The sequence below is a fragment of the Petaurus breviceps genome, unplaced genomic scaffold, assembly GCF_028583685.1.
Source record: "Petaurus breviceps papuanus isolate PSGF00001 unplaced genomic scaffold, PetGlider_PUasm1.0 91133, whole genome shotgun sequence".
NCBI lineage: Eukaryota > Metazoa > Chordata > Mammalia > Diprotodontia > Petauridae > Petaurus > Petaurus breviceps.
Window position 1 is genome coordinate 14,060,460 of NW_027187419.1, and position 7,750 is coordinate 14,068,209.

The 7,750-nt window shown below is 35.9% G+C and overlaps 1 protein-coding gene across 1 annotated transcript in view; it reads left to right on the plus strand.

Moving 5' to 3' along the window:
• The window catches only part of GUCY1A2 (guanylate cyclase 1 soluble subunit alpha 2), a 442,918-nt gene that overhangs the window by 192,126 nt on the left and 243,042 nt on the right, over positions 1-7,750 (plus strand). The gene's annotated exons all lie outside the window — the stretch shown is intronic.

Consider the following 7,750-nt stretch of genomic DNA (forward strand, 5'->3'; position numbering starts at 1 on the left):
TATCTATCTATCTATCTATCTATCTATCTATCTATCTATCTATCTATTTATCTATCTATCTACCTACCTATCTATCTATCTGTCTATCTATCAACTTAAAGAAGTATTTCAGTTATTGGGAAATTGAATTGTGCAAAACAACTCATGCTGAGTAAGTTAGTTGTGACTATGGAGTTTGAAGGGATTTTGATATGCCCACAAATCTTTCCCTTTTGTCTACAGGTTACCTGAGGGGTAGTATCAGGGAAAGAAAGGTATGGCCAGTAATAGATAGCAGGTCTGCCTCTTGAAAGGTGTTTGTGACTCCTTTTCCTCCAACTCTACAACTGCCCCAATTCAGGTACCAACAACGGTCCCTTCATCACCCCTGACCCTATGATTTGTCTGCTTCAGACTCTACTATATTTCCTATGATCCCCTCATACATCCCAAGAGGCTACACCCTTGTAAAGCCACATATGAGCAGCTTTCCAGAGGATTGCTGCTGTGAACAGCTTTTAAGATTCTGATTACATAGTATAGTGAACTCTCTATTTATTGAGTAAGAAATCAGAGCAACACATCCACAGAAAATCAAGGTATAGCATTCACAATGTTATAGCTTATCACAAAAAATCAAAATACAGCATTTACCATGTCACAACTCAACAATTTATCACTAAAAGGCCACATAGTTTTCACCAAGGTGGCCACATAGTTTTGAACAAAGTACAATCATTTAGTAACTCAATCATTCAGTCATCCTTAAGGGTCACAAAGCACAAAAGTCAAAGTTATCCACCCATGGGATGCAATTAAGTTACAACTTCAACAGTCACTACTCAGTACCCTTTTAAGGGGAAGTGGAAAATACAAAAGCCATCCACCCCTAGGTCACAAGTAAATTACAATTTAATCAATCACTACTCAATATCCTATTTCATCCATCACTACTCAGACAATTTCATCAGTCACTACTCAGTCAATTTCATCAGTCACTACTCAATACCCACAGAGAGGTCTTTTCATCTTGACTCGAGGCAGGCTTTCAGCTCCCATGGTTCCTCTTCCATGGCCCCAGCTCCTGCCTGAATCTAACCAACTGTCACCTGAGTTCAAAGGCAGACAGCTCCCAGATCCTTGTCCAGCTCTCCATGCAGGTCCTGTTCAACATCGGGGCTCACAGTGTCCAGTCCATCTCAGATCCTTCTCAGTCTCTGTTCCTGGGAAGACAAGCTTAATAAAGCCACTAGAATATTCATACACATCAACAAAGTAACAACAACATTTGTACAAAGTCTTGGCACCACAGTCATGCTTCCTCTGTCTTCTGCAGCTCCAGCTGGCCCTTGGAAGTCTTCAGCACCATAAGCTCTGTTCTCAAAAGCAAAATCATTTTATCTAGCCTCCATATGGCTTGCTCCAAGAAATTCTGTCTCAGTTCTCAATTCTCATTCCTCTTCTCACTTCTTCTCAATTCTCAGCTCAGTCTTCAGTTCAGTAGCAGCTGCTCTGCCTCACTGATGCTTACCCCAGGAAATTCTGACTATCCAGCTTGTGCTCTTCCTTAAATACGGTATAGCCCCTCTATGTTCAGCCCCTTCCTGTTATGTTAGCAACAGGGGTTCCCTGTTTAGTCTCTTCCTGTTATGTCAGCAACAGGAGATCATACCTTAATTTTCTTTAACAGAGGCTTAATTTGAAACTAAGTGCTAAGTACTTCTTAGTTTAACAACACAAAGGGATCTTCAAATTTCATTACTATTACAACCCTCTTGTCCCTGTCAGTTTAGTCTTTGAAAAAAAGAGACAGGACATAAAAGTAATCTAACTATATTATCTACTCAGGTTATTATGGCAACATTTATATTCAGAAGAAGACATATTCCTATGTATTCATCTATGTATATAATTTCAGAATCCCAGAGTTTCAAAGTTGGAAGAGACCACAGAGGCCATCTAGACCAACCCATACTTGAATAAGAATTCTCTTTAAGGTATTCCCAACAAGTGTTTAGTATTCACTTCAAGACCTCTAGGGAGGGGGAACATATGCCTATTACCTTCTTAATTGCCCCATTACACTTTATACTCATCTTTATGATGGTATTGATTATTATTTCAGGAAGCATAGATTGCTATGTGCAAAGCCCTGTATTAGATACAAAAGAGAAAAAAAATTAAATAAGAAATAAACTCTGCTCTTGAGGAGTTTGTAATATAGTAGAAGAGATAACTATATATAGGCATAGGGATTGGACCTGAGATTTTATTGATGCAAGGAACTTCCAGATGAAGATATTCCTTCTACCAATTCAAGTTGGCATCTCCTCCACAACTAATAGTTTTAAATACCTGTCTAGGGCAATGAGAAGTCAGGTGATTTTCCCAGGGTTCTATAGTTAATATATGTCAAAGGCAGGACTTTAGGTCTTTCTTAATTAAGGCCAAACCATTTATCCATCATGAACCATGACCTTGCATAGAGGAGAAAAGATTATACAAATAATCATCATCCAAGATGATTTGTGAATAAGACAGGTAAACAAAATGCTATGAGAATTTTGAGGAAGGAGAGGTCACTTCTAATTGAGGGGGAGGGAAAGCTACATGGAAAAGGCAATGTATGAGCTGAATCTTAAAAGATAGTGGGAATTTCTATGGTTCACTACCAATAGGCCATATGCTGAGTTAGTGTTGTCATATTCATATACATATGTAAGACTATCTCTGTCTTACAGAAAAGTTAAAGGCAATTATTAGTAACGGGGCTAAACTGTTGATAATTACTCCCCCAATTCTGCCTATTGCTTTTGACAAAATAGCTGTAAGATACACTTCTAGTACATCTTTAACTAGGCAACAAATCATCTCCATTTCTTAGACTTTGGAAAATTATGGAGAGGTCTTTACAGTCTAAATAGTTATATTCTCTAATATGCTACAGGCATATGTGTGTCTCCTTTTGAGTATGGCTGATTTTAATGTAGGCAAGATAGTTCATTTATGGATGAGAGAGTATATTAAGATAAGAGGCACTCTTTGACAAAACAGATGGCAAGGAGTGTGCCTAGATGTTACTTTGGGTGTGCCCAGAAGTTTTGAATGAGTCCTGTTGTCAGACTTTGCTGAATTTCAATTTCTTCTTGTAATTTATATCTAACCAGCTTATGGCTAATATGTTTATGCTATCCATGAGGGCATGAAACATAAATTAAGCATGCATGGGCAACTTGATAAGTTATGTACGAGACAACATCCATTATCCCTTACTGCAGAGTTTAAATATTCATTTTTAATGAATACAATATTTAACTCTTATTTGAATATGCCATTTTAGAAGTACCTTCATTTTTAGTTAGGCTTTTGATAATCTGATTTTAGATGGAAAGACCACAATAATTACCTAATCTTTGTTTCTCATTTTCATTTATTAGTTAATTTTATAAAATATTAGCAGTAGTCAGGTCATTGAAACAATAAACTAGATTCCTTAAAACAGTCTGAAGAAAGGAAGTCAAGGCTAATTTTGATTCAGACATTGTAAATTGCTTACAGGATAAAATTTAAGCCCAGCATAGCATTCATGACCCTCCATCATCTCCTGCCAGCCTCTCAGTTAGTAAATAAATATATATTAAACTTATTCTAAATATATATTAAACTTTCTCATTCCAGGTACTTTTATAAACACTGGGGATACAAAAAAGCCAAAAAAATAGTTTCTTCCCTCGAGGAGCTCATAATTTAATAGGAGACAACAAAGAAACAAATATATAAAATAAGCTCTTTACAGCATAAATAGGAAAGAGAAGAAAAGTACTAGAATTAAAAGAGGCTGGAAGAAGTGCCCAAAGGAAGATGAGATTTTACTCAGAATTTAAAGGAAGCCAGGGAAGTCGAGGTGGAGATGTGGAAGGAGAGCATTCCAGGCAGGGAGGAGAGAAAATGCCTGTAATAGAGAGATGGAGTGTCTTGTTCTTGGGGAGGCCAATGTTTTGGATTGAAGAGTATGTGTTAGGAAGTAAGGTATAAGAAGACAGGAAAGGTAGGAGGGGGTTATACTTTGTTCAAATGCTTAACAGAGAATTCGATATTTGATTCTAGAAGCAATAAAGAGGCACTGGAATTCATTGAGTAGGCATTTTGGTGACACAGTAGGACCTGTACTTTAGGAAAATCACTTTGGCAGCTGAATAGTGGATAGATTTCTATCAATATCTAGCTGGACAAAGGTCAATTAATCATAGAATCTCAAAAGTAAAACTTCTTTGTCTTGCTCGCTTATCCCAACTCATTAGGTTTTGCTTATAGGAGTGCAAAACTCATTTTTTTTTTAAAGAACAGAGACATTTTGGTGGTAGGGAATGGTAGAGATACATCTGCCTCAGCAAGATATTTCACTGAAATGTTTTATAGGAAACAGTCTGCTCATTTTTAGTTCATGGAGTGTTCCAGATAACATGTTTAATTTCTTTGAAGCAAGATAAAGGGGTGTCACTGCAATCTGATGCAGTATTATTACTTGGCAATTATTAGCTATTACCATTTGTAAGCAGATCAGTTTAGACACAGGAGCCCTAACTTTTATTTTCAGTGCTATTGGATACAGAAAGGAAGATAATAGAAGAAAGAAAGATATTGATGTTTTATCATCAATACTTTTGTCAATGCTCCATGTCCTGTGGTTGTTGCTACATTTGCCACGGCACGAAGGAGTTGAATCTGCCAGGCACACCCCCTCCCAAAACCTGATTTATCAACATCTTGTCTTTGCAGTTTAGAGATTTTGCCACTAGGTGGTAATATTCTATGTGTAGCCATGAGAAAACAGCTGAAGAGGCTGAAATCTCCTTTGTCTTGATCTTGCTTTGTTTCACCTCTCACTCCACTTACAAGCACCTTCTTCCAAGTGCACTTGAGATTAATTTGCTGTTGTGGTGGAAAGAAAAGTTCTCTGTATCAACCCCAACTCTGACCTTTATTGTGGGTGTCACCATGGGCAAATCACTTTATCTTTCTGGTCATCAATTTCCTTAACCATTAAAGGATGAAAGGAAGGAAGGAAGGAAGAGAGGAGGGAGGGAGAGAGAGAAAGAATTGGATTAGGATACCTCTAAAGTTTCATCTAATTCTGGATCAATATTCCTACTGTGGCCAATGATTACTTCTCTCTTCTTCTTCTTCTTCTTTTTTTTTTGGAGGGGGGAAGGCAGGGGAATCGGTGTTAAGTGACTTGCCCAAGGTCACACAGCTTGTAAGTGTGTCAGGTGTCTAAGGTCAGATTTGAATTCAGGTCCTCCTGACTCCAGTGCTGGTGCTCTATTCACTGTGCCATCTAGCTGCCCCTACTTCTCTCTTTCTGAAGAAATTGTCAGGGCCATTTTAAATGGGAATTTTTGAAAGGTATTATCTTTACTTTTAATGCATTATAAGATAATTTTAAAAATTTGGAATTTTAACTGACCTGCATCAGAAATTTAGGGGGAGATTTGAACTTTAATCCCAATTATCTCATCCTTTATCCTTCATAACACAAATAATCTAATAGTTTACAACAATGGTCGATCACTTGAAATAGCCAGCATTTTCCTTGGTGATGGCTCTAACTCTGTAGCATTTTAGACAAATAGATGGGTATAGATGGATGATAGATAAGATAGATGGAGTTCCTTTTTTGACATTAAACGTGTTAACTTTAGGTTGATTTGGGTATGTTTCTTATCTGCCCAATAAGATTATAAATCTTTCCCAGGCAAGGATGATTCTGCATACCTTTTTGTATCTCCAGTTTCTACATGATGCCCAAAATATAACACTCAGTAAATTTTTGTCGATGATGACTCCATCTTCCAAATTTCTGGTCAGAAAAAGTACATTGTACATATAAAACAAATTTTGTTTTTGTTTTTGTTTGGCTCTATAGATGAAAAACAGTATTTGTTAGGTAGCATATTAAAACTAAGAAACAGAGAAATCATCCAGCATAAGTCATAGCACAAAAATGCAAAGGAAGGTTATAGGTCAACATCATTAAAATTTGAAGTAAAAATCAAGAACCTGTTCTAGAATCTACAGTAATACTTTCTTAGGGAAACAAGTCTAATATACACAGTACTTCTGGCCACATATGATGGGTAAGAGGAAAGGAGTTCTATTGTTAGGAAGAAAGAGCCTAACAGAATGAGAGGTGAAAAGAAGACTGTATAGGCCATATCATAGATGCTTTCAGAGGAGCTGACCCAGAAAGACTAGACCAAAAGCTTCTTAGAGCTTGGTAAGAAAAGCTTGGTAAACACTCCTTGCAGTTGGCTTAAGCAGGACTTTGGTATGTCAGTAAAAAGAGGTTAGCATCAGGTAAGTTCTCAGAGGTCCAACGAACTATTGATTCATTACATCATGCTATGTTAAACTTTTTTTCTTTTCTTAAAAATTTTATTTATTTTTAATTTTCAGCATTCTCTTTAATAGAATTTTGAGTTTTAAATTTTCTCCCCTTCCTTCCCCTCTCTCTCCCCAAGACTGCATGCAATCTGATATAGGCTCTACATATGCATTCATATTAAACATATTTTCACATTAGTACTGTTGTAAAGAAGAATTAAACCAATGGGAGGAACCATGAGAAAGAAGAAACAGCAAGAAAAGAGAGCAAATAGTCTGCTTTCATCTGCATTCAGACTCTATAGTTACTTCTCTGTATGTGGTTACCATTTTCCATCATGAGTCTTTTGGAGTTGTCTTAGATCCTTACATTGCTGAGAAGAGCTAAGTCTATCAAAGTTGGTAATTGGACAATATTACTTTCACTGAATAGATATGTTCATCTTTAACCAGATAAGGGATGCCCTCTCTGTGGTTAATTACCCAGGGACCTCTGTCTTTTCCAGAATTCTCAATAAAATTACAAAACTTTTGGCAGCAATTTTCAAACACAATGATTTTAACTAACAACAATACATTTTTTAAAATGCGTTGTGTACATTAATACCATTTTCCCATATATGAGGCATGATTGCTATTTTTAAAGTACCACACTAGAAATTATACTAACGATAACTTGTATATATATGTTTATAGATAATGTGTGTATACATGTATGTGTACATATATTATATTTATATATATGTTTATATATAAGATTTATAAATTACTTTGATGATAGTATTTCATTTTATCCCTGAAACATTGGGAAATAGGTGCTATTATTATCTTCATTTTACAGATGTAAAAATTGAGGCAGACAGAGGTCAATTGATTTACCCAGGCTTATATAGTTAGTAAGTGTCTTAAGCTGTGGTAAAGATGGAGGTAAAATAATTATTAAAATTCTCTGACTTTAGTATAATTTGTCATATACAATGTTATCAACAAAGGATAGCATTTTACCTCATTATTCTCTTCTACCTAATGTGTCTGTTTTTCTTTTTTCTTCTTAAATTAGTTTCCTTTTTAGCATTTCCTTATTCTAGCCTCATTACTATCTCATTGAAAATAGAAAATTCCTTAATCAGGAAGCCAATTTATCATTCAACTAACATTTATGTGATACCTACTGTGTGTCAGGCACTACGCTAATGCTGGGAATATAAAGGGCAAAAAATGAAAACAAAAACAAAAAAGCAACAAACAGTCCCCGGCCCTCAAGGAGTTCACAGTTTAATGGGGTGAATAATACACAATAAATGTTATCTATCCATCATCTATCTATGTATCTATTAATCATCTATCTATCTATCTATCTATCTATCTATCTATCTATCTATCTATC